Source organism: Bolinopsis microptera, chromosome 11 (genome assembly GCF_026151205.1).
Source record: "Bolinopsis microptera isolate Bmic1 chromosome 11, MBARI_Bmic_1.0, whole genome shotgun sequence".
Taxonomy (NCBI): domain Eukaryota; kingdom Metazoa; phylum Ctenophora; class Tentaculata; order Lobata; family Bolinopsidae; genus Bolinopsis; species Bolinopsis microptera.
In genome coordinates, this window is record NC_087082.1 from 11,249,100 (window position 1) to 11,275,573 (window position 26,474).

General features: G+C 40.0%; 2 protein-coding genes and 1 long non-coding RNA gene across 3 annotated transcripts in view; 2 read left to right on the plus strand and 1 right to left on the minus strand.

Moving 5' to 3' along the window:
* LOC134822799 (protein ABHD13-like) overlaps window positions 1-26,474 on the minus strand; it is a 948,842-nt gene that overhangs the window by 462,364 nt on the left and 460,004 nt on the right. The gene's annotated exons all lie outside the window — the stretch shown is intronic.
* LOC134823332 (uncharacterized) lies at window positions 11,527-13,613 on the plus strand. The gene is made up of 4 exons (XR_010161276.1): window positions 11,527-11,581; window positions 12,215-12,382; window positions 12,723-12,853; window positions 13,081-13,613. It is a non-coding gene; the product is annotated as an uncharacterized LOC134823332 (long non-coding RNA).
* The window catches only part of LOC134823321 (peptidyl-prolyl cis-trans isomerase NIMA-interacting 4-like), a 70,916-nt gene continuing 59,784 nt past the window's right edge, over window positions 15,343-26,474 (plus strand). Inside the window, exon 1 of the mRNA XM_063834744.1 lies at window positions 15,343-15,375. The gene's annotated coding sequence lies outside the window, so the exon portion shown is untranslated. The remainder of the gene's footprint in view (window positions 15,376-26,474) is intronic.

The window sequence follows — 26,474 nt, forward strand, 5'->3', positions numbered from 1 at the left end:
GGGTAAAATATACTACCGGGTTAACATACCTCCCTATACTTCTTTACCTGTGTGGGTGGTGGGTAACTAAAAACTCCGGGTTAACTTACCTCCCTCTTACTTTCTTTACCTGTAGTGGGGTTTGTGGGTAATCTAAACTACCCGGGTAGGTTACATTACCTCCTCTACTTCTTACTGTAGTGGAGTTGTGAGCGTAACTTAAACTACCGGGTTAACATTACCTCCTCTACTTCTTTACTGTGTGGGTTGTGGGTAATAAACTACCGGGGTTAACATTACCTCCCTTACTTATTTACCTGTAGTGGGTTGTGGGTAACGTAACACTACGGGTTTACATTACCTCCCTCTACTTTCTTTCCCTGTAGTGGGTTGTGGGTAACTAAACTACCGGATTTAACTTTACCTCCCTCTACTTCTTTAACCTTGTAGTGGGGGTGGGTCAATAACATACGGGTTAACTTACTCCTCCTACTTCTTTACCTGTAGTGGGTTGTGGGTCACTCACTACCGGGTAACATTACCTCCCTTACATTCTTTACCTGTACGTGGGTTGAGGGTTTATTAAACTACCGGGGTTAAACATTACCTCCCTCTACTTCTATACTGTAGTGGGTTCGTGGGTAACTAAACTACCGGGTTAAACATTCGCTTGCCTATCTTTACCTTCTCCTGAAACCCTGTAGTGGGTTGTGGGTATCCCTAAACTACCGGGTTAACATTACCTCCCTACTACTTCTTTACCTGTTAGTGGGTGGTGGGTATCTAAACTACGGGTTAACATTACCTCCCTCTCTACATCTTTACCTGTTGTGGTGGTGGGTAAACTAAACTACCGGGTTTAACATTACTCCCTTACTTCTTTACCTGTAGTGGGAGGTGGGTGATAACTAAACTACCGGGTTAACATTAGTCCCTTACTTCTTTCCTGTAGTGGTTGTGGGTACTAAACTCCGGGTTAACTTACTCCCTCTACTTCTTTACCAGTAGTGGGTGGTGGGTAAACTAACTACCGGGTTAACATTACCTCCTCTACTTCATTACCAGTAGTGGGTTGTGGGTAACTTAAATACGGGTTAACAATATCCCTTACTTCGTTAACTGTATTGGGTTGTGGGTAAACTAAATACCGGGTTAACATTACGCCCTTACTTCTTCTTACCTGTAGTGGGTTGTGGTTAACTAAATACCGGGGGTTTAACATTACCTCCCACTACTTCTTTACCTGTAAGTGGGTTGTGGGTAACTTAACTTACCGGGTTAACATTACCTCCCTTAATTTTTCCCTGTCGTGGGTGGTGGGTAACTAAACTACCGGGTTAAATTACCTCCCTTACTCCTTTACCTGTGTGGCGTGGTGGGTAACTAAACTACGGGTGTCACATTACCTCCTCTACTTCTTTACCGTTAGTGGGTGGTGGGGTAACTAAACTACCGGGTTAACCATTCCCTCCCTCTACTTCTTTACCTGTAGTGGGTGGTGGGTAACTAAACTACCGGGTTAACTTACCTCCTCTATTCTTTACTGTAGTGGGTTGTGGGTAACTAACCTCCCGGGTTGTTAACATTACCTCCTCTACTGTTCTTTACCTGTAGGTGGGTGGTGGTTAACTAACTACGGGTTAAAACATTACACACTCTACTTTTCTTTACCAGGTAGTGGGTTGTGGGTATTAAAACTCCCGGGTTTCCCTTACCTCCCCTCTACTTCTTTACCTGTAGTGGGGTTGTGGTGTAATAAACTACGGGTTACAATTACCTCCCTCTACTTCTTTACCTGTGTGGGTTGTGGGTAACTAAACACCGGGTTAACATTACCTCCCTCTACTTCTTTATGAGTGGGTAGTGGGTAAACTTGCAACCTAGTAGGGGTCACTAAGGAAAAATACCCTGTGCAGGTTGATATTACATTAGTACACGTGTACATTGTGTAAGGTTCCTGTTCTAGCGGGGGCCTCATTGAACATGTGACCTCATAGAACACGTGCAGATGTTAGAGTGCGTGTTAGTATAGTACCACAGTTTTTAACATCTTGTCACATGTCCATACTGTACAAGTTGCAAGTAAAAAAGACTTACTGACTATTTAATTGATGCAATAAATGATCGAGTCTACGTTATATTGACTGTTACGACGAAGGAATTATAGATTTCCTTCCTCATGAGGTGTTACCAGTTGATATGATTATATTATATGTACTAATATACATACATATTAGTTCTTATATTTTAAGTGTAAAATTCAATATCAATAAAAAAATCATCACATCTTCTCACAGCTCCATGCAATTCAATACAAGCTGGAACTATGTGGATAGGTGGTTACTAGTGGTAACTAGGTGGTACTAGGTGGTAACTCAGGTGGTAATAGGTGGTAATATGGAAATTTAATACAATTTAAGCTGAAATTGTATGGGAGCCATGCACAAAAAGGCGGAGAAAAGCTACAGCTGTCGCCATCTCAAGTCTCACTTTACATTGATTCTCTCTCATTTTTCTCTCCTAGGCCCTTCCAATCGTTATTGAACACGCGTCCTCTACTTTTAATTAGAAAAATGTGATTATTATTTGTAATTAACTATACTGAGAATATTATTGTGCTTAGTATAGCGTGAACATTATTCGTCATAGAATAATCCTTGTGTTAGTATAGTTTGAACAATTATTTTAATTGGAATAATGTGAACAATTATGTGTTGGATGTAAAATTATTTGTGAAAAAATCACATTCAAATAAATAATTGTTAAGAACTTACTATCTTCTTCTTTCTGGTCGATGGTTTCTTTGTTCGGTGAATCTAGGGCTTCTTGTATTAGAGCCTCTGAGGGATACAGATTAATGTTACGAATTGACATGGCCTTTGAACTGAGTCAAGAAGAGCCAGAAATTAGAAGCGAGAATCAAAGAATATAACATAATTAAAAAAGTAACATAAAATTTTTGGAAAACATTTTCTGTCAGTTTGCCAACCATCAAATAAGTCATAACATGCATTAAATGCACATGATTTATAGTTAACATTGCACATAACGTATTGTTCTTTATATATTTTAACAGTTCAATCGTTAATGTATGACATGGAGGGCTAATCTTTAATACTAATATAAATAAGTCGATTATGAAATAACTTATGTTAGAGAATAGTTATTCTTGCTTCCAATACCATGCTGTCTAGGAGCCTTTATTTCCACTTTAGAATATTGCCGTACTTTTTCTGTTAGTTGTCATATGCTGTCACTAAATGTTAGTCCACGGTGCGATATTAAGTTGACTATTAGGTAGTTGATGATATACGTTAGTCATGATTAACTTTTGATTTAAATAAGTAGTATACTAAGGTGGAGTCTAAAGGCTGGTTACTTATTGTTTACTAATAGTTACTGGGCAACTAGGTGGTCAGCATGTATTCGGGTTACTTGGTTGCAAACCTTCTCAATCTCCACATTCCTGGACTTGACTTCTCTATTGAGTCGTCTGTTCTTTTACCAGCGTTCAGTTGAGCCAGCCAATGGTCTTCGTTTGTGTTCTGGCACGCCTCAGACTCTTCTTTGTATGACTTGATTTGTCAAGTTCAGTGACTAGTGAGCTGAGCAGTAGTGGTAACTTGGTGGTAACTATTGGAACGAGGTGGTAACTAGGTGGGTAATTAGTGGTAACTAAGTGGTAACTACGTGGTAACTAGTGGTACTCGTACAACTAGGTGGTAATTGTTGGTTAACTATGTGTGTTAACTATGGGTAACTATGTGGTAACTAGGTGGTAAACTGTGCGGTAACTGTGTGGTAACTGTGTGGATGTGGTAATTACGGTGGTATTAGTTGGTAACTATGATGGTAACTATGTGGTAAACTAGGTGGTAACTGTGTGGTAACTGTGTGGTGGTAACTAGGTGGTAACTAGAGTGGTAACTATGTGGTAACTTGTGGTAAAACTATGTGGTAACTAGGTGGTATCTGTGTGTGAGTAACTGTGTGGTAACTGTGTGGTAATTAGGTGGTAATTAGTGGTAACTATGTGGTAACATGGGTAACTTGGTGGTAAACTATGTGGTAATTAGGTGGTAACTAGGTGGTAATATATGTGGTAATGTTGGTTATTTAGGTGGTCATTAGTTGGGTAACTATGTGGTAACTCTGTGGTCACTATTGTGGTAACTAGGTGGTAAACTGGTGGTAACTGTGTGTTAATTAAGGTGGTAATTCGTGGGAATATGTGGTAAAACTATGTGGTAACTATGTGGTAACTCAGGTGGTAATGTGTGGTAAACTGTGTGGTAACTAGGTGGTAAACTAGGTGGTAAAACTCTGTGGTAATTATGTGGTAACTATTGGTAACTAGGTGGTACACTGTGTGGTAACTGTGTGCGTAACTGTGTGGTAATTAGGTGGTAATTAGTTGGTAACTATGTGGTTAACTATGTGGTACTTGGAGGTAAATACTATGTGTAATTAGTTGGTAACTAGGTTGGTATCTTATGTGGTAACTGTGTGGTTACTTTGTGGTAACTATTGGTAAATAGGTGGTCACAGGTGGTAAATCTTGGAAACTATGTGGTAACTATGTGGTAAACTTGGTGGTAACTAAGTGGTAATTAGTTGGTATCGGTGGTATCTATGTGGTCAACTGTGTGGTTATTAGGTGGGTAGCTGGGTGGTTACTAGGTGGTAATTAGTTGGTAACTAGGGGTATCTCTGTGGTAAACTGTGTTTGTAAACTATGTGATACCTGTTTGGTGACTATGTGGTAACTATGTGGTAACTATGTGGAAACTATGTGGTTAAGATAATCATGTGGTTACTATGTGATGATACTATGGCAAACTATGTGGTTGTATATAGGAGCTGGTTATAACTATAGGTGGTCGTGAGTATTCCACTGAATCATATGTACTGTGAGCTGTGACCCTGGTTTATAAGGAGAAGGTCGGCGGAGATGTTCATGTGAGAAGAAAAGCCCAACTCCTCAAAATACCTAACCCTTTCTTTGTTTTTAGATAATTAACTTATATTTCAACATGTCGGCGCTAGGGTACGGTAAGATGCGACTCAAATAAAACATGCAAGTTAATTATGACAGACTGGCTAGAAAGATTAGAACCTCTGCAGAGCAAACTCATGATTAAGCTTTAAATCACGTTCATTCCATCACATGCCTCACGACGTGGTTTTATCTTTAAACACATTTTTGTTTATTCACATGCTTTTTATAACACCATGTCTCTTTTAACATATCATCATGACGACTTTTTAAACACATCGTGCACCTCTTAATTACGTGTCATCTCAGTTTCCATCACAAGTCCATCAGAATGTATATAAGTCACTTCTCCCCCTCTAACTTCTCAATGATACAGTCTGCACCGTGACCTCTAGCTCATTATTACGGCTCTTGTACAGGACCAGTTTAACCTGGTACTCTTCTTACAGAGAAGGTACAAGATTCAGCTGCTTCTCGGTGCTGGGACCCTTCAGCTGGTTCTCCCCACTTTGGGCTGTGGTTGCGTGGCGAATACTCCGTCTGGAGGTTTAAGTGGTAAAAAAATCTAGTGGTTAATAGTGGTAAATAGGTGGTAAACTAGTGGTTAACTAGGTGGTAAATAGGTTGGTAAACTAAGTAGTGATAGGTGGTAACTATGTGGTAAATAGGTGCGAAAATAGTGGTAACTAGGTGGAGTAATAATTAGGTGGGAATAAGATGAATATCGGTGGTGAGCGCAACAAACTAGTGTAACCTTTTTACTGATTAGTTAAAAGTTGGTAGCTTATGAAGTGTCACATGAGACTAACCTTTCAATTGTTGGATTTCTTGATCGTAACTGGACTTAACATTATCATCTGATATTTTCTGTACTCAATCTCGTCTGAACGCGGATACGATATATATAATCATACCGAATAATACAATTTGGCGCGAAATAAAGAACAGCCAACTATCCCTTCCTTTCTGACAATGTTTTCTACTCCACTGCACAGTTGCCCGCTCTACAAAGAGAGTAGTAATTTGTAGGATTGGTAGAGAGAGCCCTAGTTGAGACTGTAAAACAGATGGACACGCCTCATCCTTTAATATTAGGTGCAGATGTAAACATTCATACAGGTGGTGGCATGCGCAATGGACAGCGGAAATTAGGGGTTGTGTTTAGGAAAGAGCACGCTGCCGTGAGAGGTGGAAAAACAACAGTTAGAAAAATTCAGCTCCCTTGAACTTTTTCAGTGAAATAAAACTTACAGAGGCTGATCGGCTACAAGATCCGTCTGTCGGGATATTGACTACCAACTTGTTAAAGATATGGTCAAGTTTAATCCTGGATGAAACTTTCACATTCAACAAATAAAAGCCATGGAGTGAGGTTTTACCTTGACAAGCTTAACAATGAGGCCCGGCTGACGTATAAGGTCTGTTAAGTGACCGGAGACCCGCTATTGAGAAGATAATGAATTAGCACTTCTAAACCCAACCCACCAAATATTAATTAATTTATCATAGTCTTAGTTTTTAACCTGCACGTGTTGACTGTTGAATCTGTTAGAAGTACAGCACACAAAAGACAAAGGTTCCTACGCCCTGTTCTTTGACACCTCGGCTACAACGATCCAACCCTAAACCTACTATCTCTAATAAAACAGAGCTTAAACTTCAGATCTTCATTAAAACAGTTTGAAACTTTTCATTCTCGATAAGAAGTCCTCCTAACAGATATATTTTTACCTTGGCTGCAGTGCCCTGCATCCCTCAATGTTTCCCAGCAATATTCTCAAGTGAGATGCCATTCTCAAGTGAGTCACCATTCTCAAGTGAGATGGCCATTTTCAAGTGAGATGGGCTTCCTTAGTGACGATCGATGCCATTCTCACGTGAGATGCAACTCTCAAGGGAGATGCAATACTCAAATGAGATGCCATTAAGGGTGATGCCATTCTCAAGCGAGATGCCATTTCAATTGAGATGCCCATTCTCAGTGAGATGTGCTTCCTTAGTGAGATGCCATTCTCAAGTGAGATGCCACTTCAAGTGATATGCCATTACTCAAGTGAGATGCATACTCAAGGAGGCTTGCAATCTCAAGTGAGATGCCATTTTCAATTTGAGATGCATTTCAGTGAGATGTGCTTCCTTAGTGAGATGCGCTTCCTAGCGAAATGTCCATTCTGTTACAAAATTCTTAATTCTCTTGATTCCAGGCTGCACCTTATATTATCTCTGATTTTAGCTATTTTATAAAACAAGGCTAGCTTGATTTCCCAGTAGATACAAGTACTTAACACGTAATTAATAAGTAATTAACAAGTAATTAACATGTCCCAAGTGGAAATGTTGTTTGCAGCAGTACTGTGTGTCTAGTGCCTAGTTCCCTGGCTAGAAGTGTGGAGAGGATGTTTAATACTGGTCCCAGATATGGTTAATGTTACTTGTGGAGGGCACAAACATTTCCTATTGTTAATCAAAGTTGGTGAGTTCATATGTAACAGTCTTAGTAAACCCATGTAAACTCCTTATTTAATTAAATAATGCTATTTCGTATCTTTACACTCTGATTCAGTCCTCACTGAAGGTGTTGGGTAATGTAATTCAATTTTAAAGCACGAAAACAACTGTACTACTAGTACTATGACTGCGACCAATTGTTTGAGAACTGATAAGGGTTATCATATTTAGGGGGGGGGCCAATGACTACCAATGGAGACTTTTGGGGACTAATGGGGACTAAAAATAATGGGGACTGGAGGTCAACTCGTTGACGTAATTCACCATTTGTCCCCATAATAATTAATAATTATAACTCGTGCAAGTCCGAAATGGGCCGTGTGCTGCTTCTAGGAAGTACATATATGACAGTGCATATCAGCACACTGTTGGCTTTCTTAGAGACCTGATGAGAACCAAGCGGAAATCATGATTGCCTGGTAAGCAAGTTCACACTCATTCCGAATGGCGGTAGACTTTACAGCTACACTGCAGCTTACACTGTAGTGGGAATCGCGTCACTGATATCCTCCGAGCATAATTACCAGGATAAATCCTGTACCAATCACAGCTTGGTGACCTGGCCTGCCTGCCTCAGACGGGGTTTGAACCCCGGTCTTCCGCTTGGGAGGCGAGTGAATTACCACTACACCACCCGGCCGACAAAAATGTCGGTGTCCCCATAAGTCCCCAGAATTTTTGACAGTTATTTATGGTTTCCAAGTTAGTTTAATAACGATACGATCGAGATGTTTTGTCCAAGATAAGAGTAGGATAAACCTGACTTAAAAGTAAAATGATAAGCCCGGTTGTAATGTGTTCTACCACTGTACAAGTCAGTTCAGATTGAGGTAAATTGAAGTTTAGCTCTCGTGAAGGTAGAAGTAGCCGACTCGCTGAACTATCTGAATCTTATAATCGAATGAAAAATCATGAATTAACCCTTCGACTTACCCTCCTAATACACTTAAAGATGTTAGATGATGGGTGAATGAGTATTTATAACAGCCGTTCTGACAACAGACTTGGTGATCTTTATTTTAAGGGGGGGGGGTGACATGTCTCCAATGTCTCCAATGTCTTTTTTGAAAAGATAGGGTGCAGAGACATGTCCTGGAGACATTGGAAACATTGGAGACACAGCTTTTGGAGACATTGGAGACATTGGAGACATTGGGGACATTTGAGACATTGGTGACAAAGCTTTTGGAGACATTGGAGACATTGAAGACACTGGAGACGTAGATGTATGATTGGAGAAAGAGGAGGATCAAGGAGGAGGACTGAGGAGTACTGAGGAGGATGGCTGAGGAGGATGACTGAGGAGGATGACTGAGGAGGATGACTGAGAGGGAGGAGGAGGAGAAGAAGGACTGAGGAGAAGGAGAAGGAGGAGGACCTAGGAGGATGAGGACCAGGAGGAGGACTCAGGAGGAAGAGGAAGAGGACTCAGGAGGACTGAAAAGGAAGAGGACTGAGGAGAACTGAGGTGGAGGAGGACTGAATAGGAGGAGGAGGGGGGACTGGGGGAGGACTGAGGATGAAGAAGACTGACGAGAAGGATGAGGAGGAGGACTGAGGACTGAGGAGGATGAAGAGGAGGAAGACCCAGGAGGAGGAGGGATGAGGACTGAGGAGGATGGCTGAGGAGGATGGCTGAGGAGGATGACTGAGGAGGATGACTGAGAGGGAGGAGGAGGAAGAGGACTGAGGAGGAGTAGGACTGAGGAGGAGAAAGAGGAGGACCTAGGAGGAGGTGGACCCAGAAGGAGGACTCAGGAGGAGGAGGAGGAGATCTCAGGAAGAGGACTGAGGAGGACTGAGAAGGACTGAGGAGGAGAAGGAGAAGGTGGAGGAACTAAGAGGAGGATGAACCAGGAGGAGGACTCAGGAGGAGGACTTAGGAGGAATAAGAAGGAGGAGGACTCAGGAGAACTGATGAGGAGGAGGAGGAGGACTGAATAGGAGGAGGAGGGGGACTGGGGAGGACTGAGGAGGAGGAGGACTGACGAGAAGGATGAGGAGGAGGACTGGGGACTGAGGACTGCAAGGAGGATGAAGAGGAGGAAGACCCAGGAGGAGGAGGGATGAGGACTGAGGAGGACTGAGGAGGATGGCTGAGGAGGATGGCTGAGGAGGATGACTGAGAGGGAGGAGGAGGAAGAGGACTGAGGAGGAGGAGTGGGACTGAGGAGGAGAAAGAGGAGGACCTAGGAGAAGGAGGACCCAGAAGGAGGACTCAGGAGGAGGAGGAGATCTCAGGAAGAGGACTGAGGAGGACTGAGAGGGAGGAGGACTCAGGAGTACTGAAGAGGATGACTGAGGAGGAGGAGGAGAAGGAGAACGACTGAGGAGGAGAAGGAGAAGGTGGAGGAACTAAGAGGAGGATGAACCAGGAGGAGGACTCAGGAGGAAGAGGAGGAGGACTCAGGAGGAGGACTTAGGAGGAATGAGAAGGAGGAGGACTGAGGAGAACTGAGGAGGAGGAGGAGGAGGACTGAATAGGAGGAGGAGGGGGACTGGGGAGGACTGAGGAAGAGGAGGAGGATGAAGAGGACCCAGGAGGAGGAGGACTGAAGAGGAGGATGAGGACTGAGGAGGAGGAGGAGGACTGAGGAGGATGGCTGAGGAGGATGACTGAGAGGGAGGAGGAGGACTGAGGAGGAGGAGGAGAAGGACTGAGGAGGAGAAGGAGGAGGACCTAGGAGGAGGAGTACTGATGAGGAGGACTGATGAGGATGGCTGAGGAGGATGGCTGAGGAGCACGGCTGAGGAGGATGGCTGAGGAGGATGACTGAGGAGGATGACTGAGAGGGAGGAGGAGGAGGAGGAGAAGGACTGAGGAGGAGGAGGAGAAGGAGGAGGACCTAGGAGGAGGAGGACTCAGGAAGAGGAGGAGGACTCAGGAGGAGGACTTACAAGGAGGAGGACTGAGGAGAACTGAGGAGGAGGAGGATGAGGACTGAATAGGAGGAGGATGGGGACTGGGGGAGGACTGAGGAGGAGGGGGACTTGGGAGGACTGATGAGGAGGAGGAAGACTGACGAGAAGGATGAGGAGGAGGACTGAGGAGGAGGACTGATGATTGAGGAGGAAGAGGAGGATGATGAAGAGGAGTAGGAGGACCCAGGAGGTCCGGAGGAGGACCCATGAGGTCCGGAGGAGGACCCAGGAGGTCCGGAGGAGGAACCAGGAGGAGGACCAAGGTCCCAGGAGGAAGACTCAGGAGGAGGAGAACGACTGAGGAGGACTGAGGGGGAGGAGGAGGAGGAGGAGGAGGAGGAGTCTCCAAAAGCTGTGTCTCCAATGTCTCCAATGTCTCCAAAAGCTGTGTCTCCAATGTCTCCAATGTCTTTGTCTTTTTCGAAAAGATAAGGTGCGGGAGACATTGGAGACATGTCACCCCCCCCCCCCCCCCCCCCCCCCCCCCCCACTGGCAAGCACTCCTTTGTGAATATTTCCATAAATGATCGTCAAAAACAAAAGAAACCAACGCCAATTTCAAATTACTGAGCATATCATTTCAGACAAATAAATACAAAAGTAATAAGAAAAATTGATAATGCGTTTATTTTCCTTGCGCTACAACTCGTGTTACTAGATCAATCTGATAAAATAAGCGTATATATGCAATATGTCTCCTCAATGTTGTCATTGGTAGTCGCCCCCGCCCCCTCCCTTAATTTACCTGAGGTACTCTAACAGCCCTCAAGTAGCTCCCAAGAAGTCAGGAATGTCCAGTGACCATTTATAAATATTCTAGACTTCAGTCTTGAGAAGTTTACGATCTGGTCTGGAGAAGCCAGATTTTTTGAAATCTAAATGGGGACTAATGGAGACTTTTGGGGACTAATGGGGACTAAAAATCATGGGGACTCGGGGTAAAATCGTTGACGTAATTCCCCAAGTCCCCAAAAGTAGTCATTGGCCCCCCCCCCCCCCCCCCCCCCCCCCCATATTTATCAATCAAGTAAATAACTTGTTATGAAATAATGTATATTACCAGGTAACACTGGATGCGCTGGACCCAGATCTTTCTCTAGGGGTGTTGAACTTACAAGCCAGAGACAGTGAATCTGAGGACGAGGGGAATTTGTCGTACGACCTAGTCAAAGAAGGGTAAGTTCATCAATTATATTTTATAGATATAATAGATACTGATGTGAAAGTGAACCAAATTTGTTTTGACACCGATAGTGATTCCTGGTTTTGATTTGTCAACGCTGAAAGCTGATCCGTTAATCGTATCAGAAATAATATTGTCACCTTCCCACAAGAGTCCATATCTTAAATCCTCCTCAAAGTTTGGAGTTTTTAATTTATATACAAGAGTCATTCCTGTAAATATGTATTTCATTTAATGCACTATTCAAACTTATTCGTCAAAATCGCTTTATAGAGTGTTAAACTAATATCAGATATTAGTTTCAAAATATCACCTGCAAGGAATAGGAAGTATCATCATATCATTATCAAATATTTATTATATAGTAAAACCCCGATTTACCGCGGAGTTTGGGGAAGGGATGCATCCGCGATAAATCCGGGTCCACGGTAAATTGGTGTTACATTTCGTTAGTTTTACTTTTACATTATGCATGGTAAGCCCTATTTTAGGGAAATGAAATGGCCGCGGTAAATCGGGGATGCAGTAAATTGGGGCGCGGTAAATCGGGGTTTTACTGTAACTCAAGTCTCAACAAGTACAACTATAATATTGTTGGGATTTTAAAGATATATAATTCACCTCAGTTGTATTAAGGACTCGACCTTCGACTTCATCGACACTGATTCCAACTCTCAGCCACTCTCCGACCCCAAAGTGAAAAGATTTACTTTTAAATCTTTTAGCTTTTTGGATTCCCACACTGCAATTTTCATCCATGCAGTTCTAAAAGTCTGCAGTGTCTCGAATAGCAGGTAATTTGTCGTAATATCTGTTTTGGACTTCCTACAATAATATTGTATAGTCTGAGTGCATTATTTAGGAACTTTTTTAACATTCAAAAACTTTCTGTTAGAATTTGAATAATGAAACAATTAAATATTAAGGCTGACCTTTCCCACTTACCTTTATTCCTTAATACCGTACTAAAACCCGTATCCATCACCTTAATGGATTCCCAGTTAGTAAGTAATAGTACTAATTAAGGATCGAGCTCTAATATATAATATACTATATTATATTTATAGTTCCTCGTCGATTATTCGATTAACATTTTATACTCCACCGCATCTTATCATTTTCTAATTCTTTCAGTTTTGGCTGCACAGATCTATGTTCAAACGGCAGACGGAAGAGGTCCGTTGACGGAAAAAGTGAACTAAACGACGGACGGTTCCATGTCTATCAGGGACCAATGGTAGCTGGGTACCCCATTGAAACCAAAGGTGAGATAGAAATTACAAACCCGATTCTTTGATTCCAGGCCAGCTGAATTTACGAGCAATATTTAGCTTATTGTCAAAAATTTCTATATATTTCATACTTGATCAGGGACTAGCCCTAACTCTAAGTTCATGGTTGCGTGAGGCCAATATAATAACATTTACAATTTGCATCTGGTAGAATTTTGTAGCTCACGAAATTATCCAAACATTAAATATAAGTTTTTCAGTGGCAACGGGTTCGGGAGGTGATATAAAACTGGGATCGGAAGTTTTGACTGTGCTCCTCCTGCTGCACCTCCTCTTGTAAAATAAGAATAAGCTAACTCGCGGTTAGTAGTGAACTAACACTATAACTATGGACAGTTTATTCTAAACATTATTATGACCTTTGATCAATACTAATTCTTTTTATTTATAAAAATTATGAAGACACTCTGATTCTAATTTTTAAACTTTAGAGCATTATCATTATGTTGCCATGAAACCCACTAAATTATTTCGCAAATTATGAGATTTTAAATGGTTTGAAACACACGACAGTTTCATGTAGTAGATTAAATATTTAATTGTATGTTATACTGCATGCAAGATGGTATGCTTTTGGTTTTAATGTAGCCGTAGGGGCGTATCGAATCGTTTTAATTAGTTGAAGTGTCTCGTCACCTTTGTTGGACATGAAAGTTTGTTAATCTGATCGCAGCTCAAATATTGTATTTCTAATAGTATTAGTAATCTTGAATGGCTGAATAAGTGTGTTTAATTTCTCCCTGTGCAACATCGCTTAATCAATAAACATTTTTCTAAAAGTGGTAATTTCAGTAGTTGAAAACACCTTGAATCGTTGTAACTTTAGATGCTAATACCGAATCACTAACATTACATATAAGAAATTAAGGGAAAATAATGCTTCCCTACTGAGTAATGGTAATATTTAAAAGCTGTTTTGATCCAGTAAAATGCCATAATGCTTAAGGAAATAATATTATTATTAAATTTCCTGTTTCAGTGAAAGCAGTATTAATGACATTCTCACTTTTCAGAACTAAGTGCCTAATATAATTAAGATATAACATCTCAACAGTTGTATTCCTGTTCCATATGATCGAGGATAGTCAGGGCTACAAAACCTGACCAAGTTTAGCTCAATCCAGTACTGCGCGTTCGAGATATGAGGTTAAATATACCAAAAATAAGGGTTTTCTGGTGTGACATCATTGTAAATTTTTTGGAGTATAACCTCAATATCTCACAAACTATCCATTTGTGGTCTTTCTGAGTTACACTATCTGTTTCCTCTGGCAATTTCGGTTCAGAGTCAATTAAGTTTGAAACAAAATCTCAGTAAATGTGAAAGTTCTGAGGATATCAAGTTTGTAACAAGCGCGCGCGCGCGCGCGCGCGCACACACATATGACCTCATATCTTCCACATTTAATGATTTTTCATGGAAATTCTTTCACCATCCTGTAGCACTCATGTGCTGAGTAGGATAGCATTCTAATCATGTCTTTAAAAGCTTTAGATAGATACTGAGGGAGAAAATTCATGCTTGTAACAAGCGCGCGCGCGCGCGCGCGCGCGCATGGCCCAGACTATATGATCAATGGACGGGAGGATTAAAGTACTTTCATACACACCAGCATACTCATTGATGGCTTAAAATGAAGCTAAGACATACTCCTATCAGATCCACCATAAGTTAGATACCATCATAATCATTAAATGTGTCTAAAATGAGGAAGCTTTGACAAGTGCGAGTGGTTTTGGCAAATTTTGGTATAAAATGGGCCCTGAGATCATATTTTTCTCATTAAAATCACATATATCACGAATATTTGTGTGTGTTGGGTGTATCCTCATTGGTATCAACCATTTCAATCATCTAGAGCAGCTTTCCTGATTCTTTATCTCATGAAAATGGGCAAAAAAGCTCACAAATAGTCCAAAACCGGTCATTTTCGCCGCTTTATTAACCTCATTCCTGGCACCCAGAACACTTTGGGTACTCAAAACATGATTTTTCGGATACCTCAGATCCCCAACTAGCACATGGAGCCAGAAAGAACAGCATGTAGAGACTTTTAAATTTCCATGGTTGAGAACCCAATGTCACACTATTCGTTCATTAATCCTGCTTTCACTGGTTTGGTTCATGATCTTTGCAAATGATTTAAATTGATTGAGGGGTAAGGTTACTGTGAGTGTTGGGAGAACAATAACTTTGAATGTTTGACTTAAGAAATAGTCATGTGATTAAGTAAGTCACGTGATAAGCGTCACCGTCACCAGTGGCGTAACGTCACCTGACACACCAATCCCTATGCGTGGCGCTCTTTTTGCATATCTGTGAGAGAAGTTAGCAATAGTTATAGACTAGCAGTACTCAGTAGTAAGCAAAGTAACCGTCACTGTCCCAAGGAAAAAATGGTAGCCTATTTTTTATTTGAAAATTCAATTAATCATTACATATAATTTCAGTTTTAATACTTTCAACACTACTATATAACAAATAATTTGAGGATGTCGAAAAAGAATGTCAGTCAAGCAAGTTCGCAAGTAATGCAGCACTAATCGGAAAAGGTGTGTGGGGGTGATGCGGGGTGGCCGGGTCGTGTACTCAGAAGACTAGCCATGGACTCTTGAAGCAAGTTGAGTAATTATCATTTTCTACAATCAGCATCAACACCATCATAAACATCATCATTCACATCCACGTGACCCTACCCTGACCCTACTTTTAACCTTGTGAACTTGCTTGGCTGCAGTCTGGATATCCTCAAATGTTTGTATATATATGATACTGCTGTATGTAGTGTTGAAATGTATGATGATTACGGTTTGCACTCAAATAGAAGTGCCACAATAAAATAACAGTTATTATAAGCAATGGTTTTGTGAACCACTGCAAATATTAAAACGTATTGATAAGTACGTACTTTATTGCTGATTTAATGTATGACAAACTTAAATTTAAATTTATACTGATATCTTTGATTGTTATAACTCTAAAAGTATCAATAGTTCTATGAGATGTTTATTAATTTTTTAAATTATGAACATTGTACTTGAGGTTTAGCTGTGGTTTTATTATTATGCTGTCCTATTCGTGTTATAGTTAGAAGATTATTCGACCCAAGACAGTTGGTCAATGGAAATCTAAAAAGTGAAGATATCCACCTGCAGTCTTGCAAAATCCCTCCCCCCACTTTTTCCCCCTCTGCCACCCGCACTTTTTTTTTTTTTTTTTTTTTTTTTTTTTTTTTTTTTTTTTTTTAAATTCTAAAATATATATATAATACCCGCGGACTATTTACCCTTTATATGTGTACATCCATTCAGATTTGAGATTCTAACTAATATTTGTGTGCGATTGTTTATTGATAAAGTTGAAAATTTACATTGAATATGATTTAGCAGCCCCTCCTTACCCCAGCCCCTTCCCCATCATTGCACATTCACTCCATTTTACATCTCATCCAACACATTTGACGTTTCAGTATACTTTATTTATTTTCAATCGTACTTTATAACTCATTAACTAGCCTTAAATCTACTGGTGATTCTGCTAAGCTTAACGTGATCACTGATAAATTTATGTTACTCATCTCACTGCCGCCTAGCTTGTTTCAGGTTTACTGGTCTGGTTCGATGGGTCTGACCCTGGCCCCCTCCGCTCACCCCTGTACTCCGCATCCATTATCACCATGAAAGGGAACGACAAGAAACTCGACAGGAGATCGGACCTCTTTAATGCCACGTCTCGAGGGTGCAAGTCAGCTGGATCCACCCCTATTTCAAGCCCTGTTTTAAGCCGAAAAGTCACTAGCAGATTGCATAGTAGGAACACAGATCTAGATGCAGATCTAACATCTGACGGAGACTTTGTTGATGTAGAGAGCAACGAACCAGCAGCGATCCCAGGCACGCTACTCTCTAAGTGTCCCTGCTTTGTAGAGTCAAAGAACCCCGCAATCTTATGTGTTAATTGTAAGCAGACCTTCCATGCCACCTGTGTTAACCTGGCTGGCCTCACAATAGCTTCTCTGAGGAAGCTCAGCACTTCCTGGAAGTGCCCGGACTGCTTTATCTTTCCTTACACAAGAAGATTGAAGGAGGAGGATAAATCCAAAGCCTTAACAGAATTCTTTAGCAACATTGCTAAGATATCCAAATGTAATGAGGACCTCAAAGATAGTACAACAACCATAGAGTTCTTCAACGAGCATATCAAACACCTCATACTCAAGGAGGACAGTTACAAAGATCACTCCAAAAAAACAGAACGATTAGTAACTGGAATTGAAGACATCACTGAAGACATAGCTGTTATCAAGGATGTACTTACGAAAGTAAAGGAGAGTGGCTCAGCTCTTGAGACAACCAGTTATTCTCTCAAACAGGAGATTGATGACCTGAAGGACTCTCTCAAAAGTATTCCTATTACAGAGCAACCCCCGACCAACAGCAGTACTTTCGATCATGTTGATAACCTGATGACCCAGATCAAAGTGCAATTGGAAAAGATCAATGATCATGTTTGTCCCTCAACGTCCACACAGAAATTTGATGAAGGTGAACTACCCAACAACGACTCTATCGTTATGACCCCTAACACTACTTCCCCTCACTTTGCTCCATCTCAAATTTCTATAGACCCTGCATGTGACCCTTATATAACTTATCAGGAAGATATAGTGCCTGTTGAGCTTCACAGCAAACTTATAAAGCTGCTGGAGGACAGTAGTGCAGATTTTTCTTCGGTTGGTGGCAGCAGGGATGTCATCTACTTTGGTGAACATGGATACTGGTATACAGGAGCATATCATCAGGCAAAGGAAACTCCAGTAGAGATACAAGATCTTTTGGACTGTGTGCGCCCCTCTCTCCCCAATAGGAAGAGCTGGCTGAACTCTTGCCTTGTAACAAGATATACAGGCAACAGTAGCCATATCCCTCAGCACTGTGACAATGAGGTACTTATTGACCCTGAATCAATAATAGTCACTGTGTCTCTTGGTGAAGAACGCACAATAAAGTTCACTCATAAGTCGACTGAAAAGTCCTTAAAGCTCAAAGATGGAAGTGTGTACGTGATGTCCAGGTTGTCCCAGGAAATCTGGAATCATGGTATTGAACCTCTCACTAATGAAGAAGATGAAGAAGAATCTGATGAGAAAAATTCTGTGAGGTACAGCTTTACCTTTAGGCATATTGCGCCTTACTACAAAAATAGCACAGTTTTAATTGGGGACTCAAACACTAAATACATTAAATTTGGTAAAGATGTTGGAACTCTCGGAAAATGGGTTCCTGGTAAGCGAATGTGGGCTGCTAAAATTGACGATATTCCTGCTCCGAAAGACATAGGCCCTTATCGGAACATTGTTATACACACGGGAATCAATGATATTCGGGATGATTCCAACAGACCATCTACTAGAACACTTATTGCTAAGCTTAAGAAGAAATGTAGTGAAATTCAGCAATTTTATCCTAATAGTAAAGTTCATATTAGTCTACTCTTGCCCACTAAATCACAGTTTGTTAACTCACGTATAGGGGAGTTAAACAGTTTAATTGTCGACATGGTTTATAATAGGAAAAACATGTTTATTATAGATAACTCTGTACTAGGTTCTGTTAACGGATGCATGCCTTCTAAGTATGGTCGATTCTCACGTGATGGCACACCATTGGTCAATGATGTTGTACATCTCGGAAGAGAAGGCCTGAAAATATTTTGCATGAGTATAAAACGATGTATTGTACAACGTGGTGGAAGTCAGTCCACGGAAAGATTTAAAGGTGGAAATGGTGACTATAGGAGTGCCCTAAGTAGGGGTAGTAGGGGTGATATCTTACCGATATGACCTCAATAAACTTTAATATTACAAGAGAGAGATGTCCAGGTTGTGATAGCAATGTACTAAGCCATCATAAAGTCATAATATGTGAGTGTTGCGATACAATATATCATGCCAAATGTTCTGAACAGAGCTTTAAATTTGACCATGTTAAACAAATGTGGCACTGCAGTCAATGTTTCGCCTTCAAATCCCAAAGGTACAATCCTTTCAACTCAATTATTTATGACAAATATGATCCCAACACTGTAGAAAGAGACGAAGATATGGAGACTATTTCAAACATTCTAAAAGACTGTAGGTCTTATAACATGACAAATTTCAACCGGCTGTCAAAAAACATACTTAACCATAACAAGCCGTTTATATCTATTGTGTTTAACAACATTGATGGGAACGCATCTAACTTTGACAGCTTTATTACTGATATGAGTCAATATGATGAGAAATTTGCAGTTATTGCGCTAGCTGAAACAAACATTGATGAGGAAAATAAAGATTTATACAAAATTGATGGTTACAGCAGTGAGTATAACTCCAAAACTGATGGGAAAAAGAAAGGTAGTGGCCTTGGTGTATATATTGACAATAAGTACCAATACAGCCGAATCGAAAAGTTATGTAAATGCTCTGACAATCTTGAAACACTTTTCGTTGAGATCACTAACACAGAGGTTCCACAGATTGCTGGTGTTGTCTACAGGCCCCCTAGTGGTGATATTCTAGATGCACTTGCTGAGCTTGACGTGTTGATGAAATTCCTACCGTCTAATAATGTAGCCTTGACAGGTGACTTCAATGTTGATCTTTTGGCCCAGGGACGAAACATAGCTGAATTTGAACAAACTATCTACAGTAACAATTTAATCCCTTTGATATCGATTGCCACCCATGCCAAGCCGGGTTGCAACGAAAGCTTAATTGATAATATTTTAGTGAACTCTACTGAGCGTGTCTTAGGATCTGGAATTCTTGAATCCAAGATTTCCCATCATAACCCAATCTTCTGTTTCATATCGTGTAATACTAAAGAGAGTCCAAATGATACCAAACTTAAACCTAAGTATGATTACTGTGAGTCTAATATAGAAAGCTTCCTTAATGATATTGGAAGGGATATCTACCGATCGAACTTTTCGTATGATGAGGAAGGTTTTGAAAAATTTGTCGAAACTGTCCATGAAAAAATCAAACTGAATTTCAAATTGGACTCTACTGCTGGTTTTCAATCAAAACGCAATAGATTGATGAATCCATGGATCACTTCTGCGTTAATTAAATCTGTGTTTACTAAAGGCTTTCACTACAAGCGATGGAAGGCTTCGTGTACCAAAATGAACCCATTAGGTGAGGAAACTTTATATCTTAAGTATAAGGAGTATCGTTCTATCCTAAACAAAGCTATAAAATCTGCGAAAAAAGCCCACTATGGAAAAAAATTTGAACTTGCTAAAGGAAATATTAAAAAAACCTGGGAATTGATTAACGAACTCAGGGGTAAATCTAAAAAAGATATAAAAGCATCATTCTTAATTGATGGTCGAATTGTAACTGAACGCCGTGAGATTGCTAACGGATTTAACATCTACTTCTCGTCTATTGCTCGTAATCTTAATTCAAAAGTTCAATCTTCTGTACCATCTCGTACGGTAACTGATGGCAATTTTATTAAGACGAAGTTTAAACAATACCTCAAGGGCAGAGAAAGAATAGTGAACTCTTTTTTTCTCAGCCCCTGTGACGAGGAAGAGATAAGTAAAATCATTGGTAGCCTTGAAAATGGGAAGGCAAGTGATATCTCTGTTAAAGTCTTAAAAAAGAGTGTAAATTATCTGTCTGGTCATATCTCTAGATTCTTTAATTGGTTCTTGGACAATGGGGTCTTTCCAAACAAGCTTAAAACGGGCTCTATTACACCAATTTATAAAAAAGGAGACTCACGATGCCTTGATAACTATCGACCTGTTTCTACATTACCGATATTTGGAAAAATACTTGAAAAAATAATCTATAATAGGTTATATAATTACCTCAGTGCTATGAACGTGATTTATGATCGACAATTTGGTTTTAGAAAACAACACTCAACATCTCATGCCGTAAACTATTCAGTCAATAAAATACTAAATGAGATTGAACAGAAAAATCATGTAATTGGAATATTTATTGATCTAAGTAAAGCATTTGACACAATTGAGCACGATAAACTCCTGCATAAACTTGAACACTATGGAGTAAGAGGTATTGCACTAAAAACTCTTGCTAGCTATCTAACAAACCGTAGCCAAGTAACTTCTTTTCAAACTGAAAAGTCGGACAAGTGTTCAGTTGAGTATGGTGTACCCCAGGGGTCAGTGTTAGGACCTCTACTATTTCTGATTTATATAAATGATATTGTGAGCTCCTCAAGCTTGGCTGAATTCGTCCTGTTTGCTGATGATACAAATATTTTTGTGATAGGTAGTTCAGCACAGGAAGCTTTTGAAAAAGCTAATCATGTAATGAAACAAGTCAGTAACTATATGGAGTCTAACAAGTTACATATAAATGCAGGGAAAAGTTGTTATATGCATTTTCAGCCAGGTTTGTCAAGAGCAACACAGACCTGTGCCAGAACACGGCCCTTTAACAGGAATCTAACGATTTTAATAGATGGCAAAAAGCTAGAAAAAGTTCAATGTACAAAGTTTCTTGGGGTGATAATAGACGAACAGCTAAGCTGGGAACCACATCTTAATCATTTATCTTTAAAGCTGAACTCCAGTATTGTATCGATTAAGAGAATTTGCAAATTCATTCCCAAATCTGAATATTTGAAACTGTACAATGCTCTTTTTATGTCACATCTTAGCTATTGTATAAGTTGCTGGGGTGGGATCCCTAAACATAAGCTGAATAAAATCTTTGCAATTCAAAAACGATGTATAAGACTGCTATTTGGTAACATTCCCAATTTTGATCATAAAGAATACTATTTAACCTGTGCACGTTCAAGAACTTATAACGAACATATGGCTAGCAAGAACTACTGTCTTGAACACACTAAACCGCTATTCACCGAGCAGAAAATTATGAACCTGGAGAATCTGCACATGTACCATACATTTATGGAATTATTCAAAATTCTTAAATTTGATGTCCCCCAGTCGATTAAAGATCTTTTCAAGTTCTGTCCTAGAAATGAAAAACTTCGTCTGATTGTCCCATTACTGAGGTTAGATATCTCCCAACAGAACTTTTTGTACACCTCTACGAAAATTTGGAATGACCTCAGCCCCTATGTATTCGAAATATGTGATGCTAATGTAGATGGGTTGATAATCCCGGGTTCTTCCAAGAATTCAGACTTATCAGCTTCGTCAGGTGTTATTAAATCTAACCTTAAAAAGCACTTGCTATCCCTCCAAAATCGAGATGACCCTAATTCATGGTAACTAATCTATATTATATCTCAAACTCTACATCTGGTACGGCTATGCACACATGATATCTCTCTCTGCCATGAAACATGGCTAACCTTTTAAACTGTGATTCAAAACCTAAAGCTAAACTAAAACTCAACTGGGCTCTCCTTTGTCACCAAACTAAACCAATAAGTAATTTAAGATTATTATATTTTTCTATATTTGTATACTGTAATTAGTATATTGACGTAGTGGATGGTTGAGGGGGTTTCAAGCACAGGTCACTCTCAAATCCTAAAGATAAGCAGTGGCCTTCGGCACTTGAAACCTCTTCAAACCTCCCCTGATTTATTTATTATTGATATTGTTTGATTGTGCCGTAAAAATAAATATTTGTTTTATTAAATATTTGTTTTATTATAATATATATATATATATATCAAGCGTTACATTTCAGCCATGCAAAATTACAATGACATATTTTGATATTCTAATCGAAAAATGGTACTGCAATGTAAGTTGCTTAATGTTTGTTAAGGCCAGAGGGGGGTAAAAATCGTTTTTCCAGTTTTCACATATTTGATCAGAGCTGGTAAAGATGAACAAGTTAAAAAAATTCCATAAAAATTTGACCTTGCGTTGCTGAGATATTGCACGCCAAAATTTGAGGTTTACCTGTAATTACGTGTAAAACTTTAACTTTAACTCTTTGCATATCTTTTTTTCCAGATAGAGCTAAACTTTTGGAAAGGCCACACCCAGGACCTGAAACTTGGCACAGGTGTTCCTTAGACTGTTTCACACAATTATATTGTACATAATTTTGATATTTACCTCTGTTCTTAAAATATGAGGTTAACTTTACCTCAAATTCGATATTTATAAGATCTCAGCAACGCAAGGTCAGATTTTTATGCGGTTTGTTTCTACTTGTTCATCTCCAGCAGCTCAATCACATATGTGAAAACTCGAAAAATGACAATTTACTCCCCCCCCCCCCCCCTCCTCTGGCCTAAATTCGTAGTTAGCGCATGTGTGTCACTACTTTTTGACAGACATGATCTTTGTAGGTAGCTTATGTCTACAAAAATCTCTTTTTATATTCTGATGATTTTCCGTTACGTTTATCAAAGCTTTCTTTAGGAATAGAACTTTGAGTACCTCAGTCCTCAATCATGTCTTGTGCCATCTTCAGTGATCAGAGACTTTACTGAAATTTCAAAACCAATAATTGTAAAAGGTGCACAATAAAAATAAACTTACTCGGATTTTCAAAATTGTTGTACCATAATTGTTTTTTAGAGAGTGTGAGCAAACAGTGTTGCTTCAAGCTTTTATTTGACTAGACGGGTGATACTTAATTCTGGAATAACTATTTTACGAGGATCACCCGTTAAGGATTGAGGCGAGGGAAGGTTACCAAATATAATATGCATTTGTTTCAAGGGTCACGAAATCCGCAAAGGTCAGGAATTGCCAACTCAAACCTCCCTAGATGAACCAGGAACCTAGCTCTAAGAGCCATTAAACCACTAGGAAATTCTCTTTCATCTTTCAGGTCCCCCATCGAAGTCACCCACCACAGAGCTAGGGATCCCAATTCGTTCATTCTGACTACAAAGACACACTGATAATGAGCACTTCTTCCTCCAGTAACCACTTTTCAGGTCTTCTCAGCTAGACAGCTAACACACAAGGGATCATTTTTAGGCCATCACATTTGATGATGTCAGAGTTTGACTGACACCCTTACTGGTTTTAATCAGTTTCTACAGCGGAAGATCTCAATGCTCGAAAACAGTTCATCTCGGACATCCTGAAGAGAAGCTTTAACACAGCTTGTCCCATTACACGGGGAACCCTTATATCTAAAGATCTACCTAGTTAGGTGGACAGCAGAGCTCTCTAAACACTAAAGCATAGCAGACCTCTTTAATTCTGAGACGCAAAGCTAACCAAATCAGGAATAAACAACGATGCAATGGGAACTCTTTGGGATGCAAATAGGACATACATTAAACTTTTAAGAAATACATTACGCAAAATTTGGAAACAACTTTTTAACTCAACGTTATATGATAACAAGAATTGCGCCCGTTGTTTCGTTTTGGCGGACGCTAGATTTCCATTTCACTATAACTATTAATATAAGCTCTAATCAGCTCACCTTATAATAATAATATTGAAACATCAGTACACTGTCACTACGCGTGCCAAGTTCAAGTTGGGCTTATTACAAAATACTATACATTACTAGTATACATTAAAATACGCTCGTGCCGCGCATTGATTGACCACAGACTAGCTATACACCACATTTCCGCAAGTAATCCTCGCGCGCGTGTGCGCGAAACAAATATTTTACGAGTTAAATAGGCCACACTCAGTGACAAAGGAAAATCCCACTTGAGATGTTCCTCCACAAATACAAATACAGGAACTTTTTTTGGAACTCACATCAGATGGTTAACATGGCCTGTGTCCAAATAGGTCACAGCCCACTAGTTTACTCTTTGACGGATGTTACTCGTCTAAATTTCTTCGAAGTAGCGCCACGGGTTAGTCCATTAACAATGGACAAGTTTAATTTCAGAACGTGGAAAACAACGTCAACTTCGAGACGCAAGATTGTGAACACTTTCTAGGAGAAGCAGAAACATCACACCACTTCGGTGGCGATTATATTTGAACCGTTCTGTGTACATTTGAAAATGCTAATTTTGATTTTTATGGTAAGTATTATAACCAAATTATAACAACTTTGTTACAAATTTGGTCAGCTTACATAAACACTTGTAGCGCTATGCACTACTGGGCCGCACCGCGCATCTTCTCGCAACCACACGTATGCAGATTGGCGAGATGCGAAGGATTGACATTGTGAATCAAGTAAACACTTATGTTCTACTGAACCTAAATTAGTTTGGAAGGTCTTCACAAATATTCAAAATGATCTCATTTAAGGAACCGAAAATATGACAGAATAATACGACAAAAATTTGATTGACAATGTCAACCCATCGAGATCGTTGCTCATGCTCTGCTTTGCAGAGCAACGATCAACGATGCGAAGCAAGAATGCTAGTTTGCAGGGCGCGTCGAAGCAGTGAAGTTCTCCAAGTGCCAAAACAAAAATCAACGATTTTCGTCAAATTACGCGACTTTTAGACCTACAGCTTTTGCTCCAAAAGCCGCGCACCTTCAATGGCATTTACCTTACTCGGGAATATTAAAGTGGGTTAATTTATGACTGGGAAAATTAATGACCGGGAAAAATATGGCGGAATTTTCCAAAACCCACCAAGCATCAAAATTTATTACTATTAGTTGACCTTACTCGGGAACATTTTGTCATACGTTGTATGACCCCGGACCCGCCGCGCACGAGTGCGCGACTCCCCCTGTATCGCCAGGACGATATAGCGAAACGACCGTGGGGGTCGCAACGTGATACAAGGAACATTATAGCGGGTTAATTTATGACTGGGAAAATTAATGACCGGGAAAATATGGCGGCATTTTCCAAAACCCACCACACACTACTTTAAGTTTATCCCAGTCATAATATTCCCGAGTAAGGTAAATGAAACTGTAACTGTACCTTACTGGGCCGCGCTCAGCCTGTCATTCCGCCTAATCTTTATTCGGTTATGTTAATGAACATAATAGCCTGGGGTCCCCAGGTAAACTGTACCATGTGTACTCACTGATGCGATGATTCTAAAAAGTACTTTGTTATATGCTGATTTCGAATAAACCTATTACTTATAACTTTCACATAGCCATGTGTATACGCCTACGGCGGTCGCGTGCTACTTCAAGCGAGAGGGCTCTGGTTAGAGCAACTTATAACTTGTAGCGCGATGCACTACTGGGTCGCGCCTCGCATCAAATAATTTTTCTCGCAACCTTCGGTAGATCGGCGATATGCACCACTGTGCCTCACCGAGCTGCGAAGGATTGATATCGTGAATCAAACTTATAACCTATACTTACTTATAGCTTAGCGCGCACGAAAATCATTTTTTACGAGTTATGAGCAAATAACCATTTTTGTCAGACGTGCGCAGGTGACAGGCTTGTAAAACGATATATTTCAGTTGTTTATGCTTTAGGATTCGAGTCAGTTTTGGTGTTAAAGTAATTGTGAAAATAGTATATACAGATTACTACAGATTTGTGCACTTTAACTTTAATAGGGAAGTATTATAATTTTTTATTATAAGGGTGCATTGCAATGCATTGGCCAATGCAACCCCTTCCAATGGCAATATTGGAAGTATTATAACTTTTTGATTGTTTTCGAAATAATATGCTTGTTGCTGCTTAACGCCTAACGGATGATACTCGTAA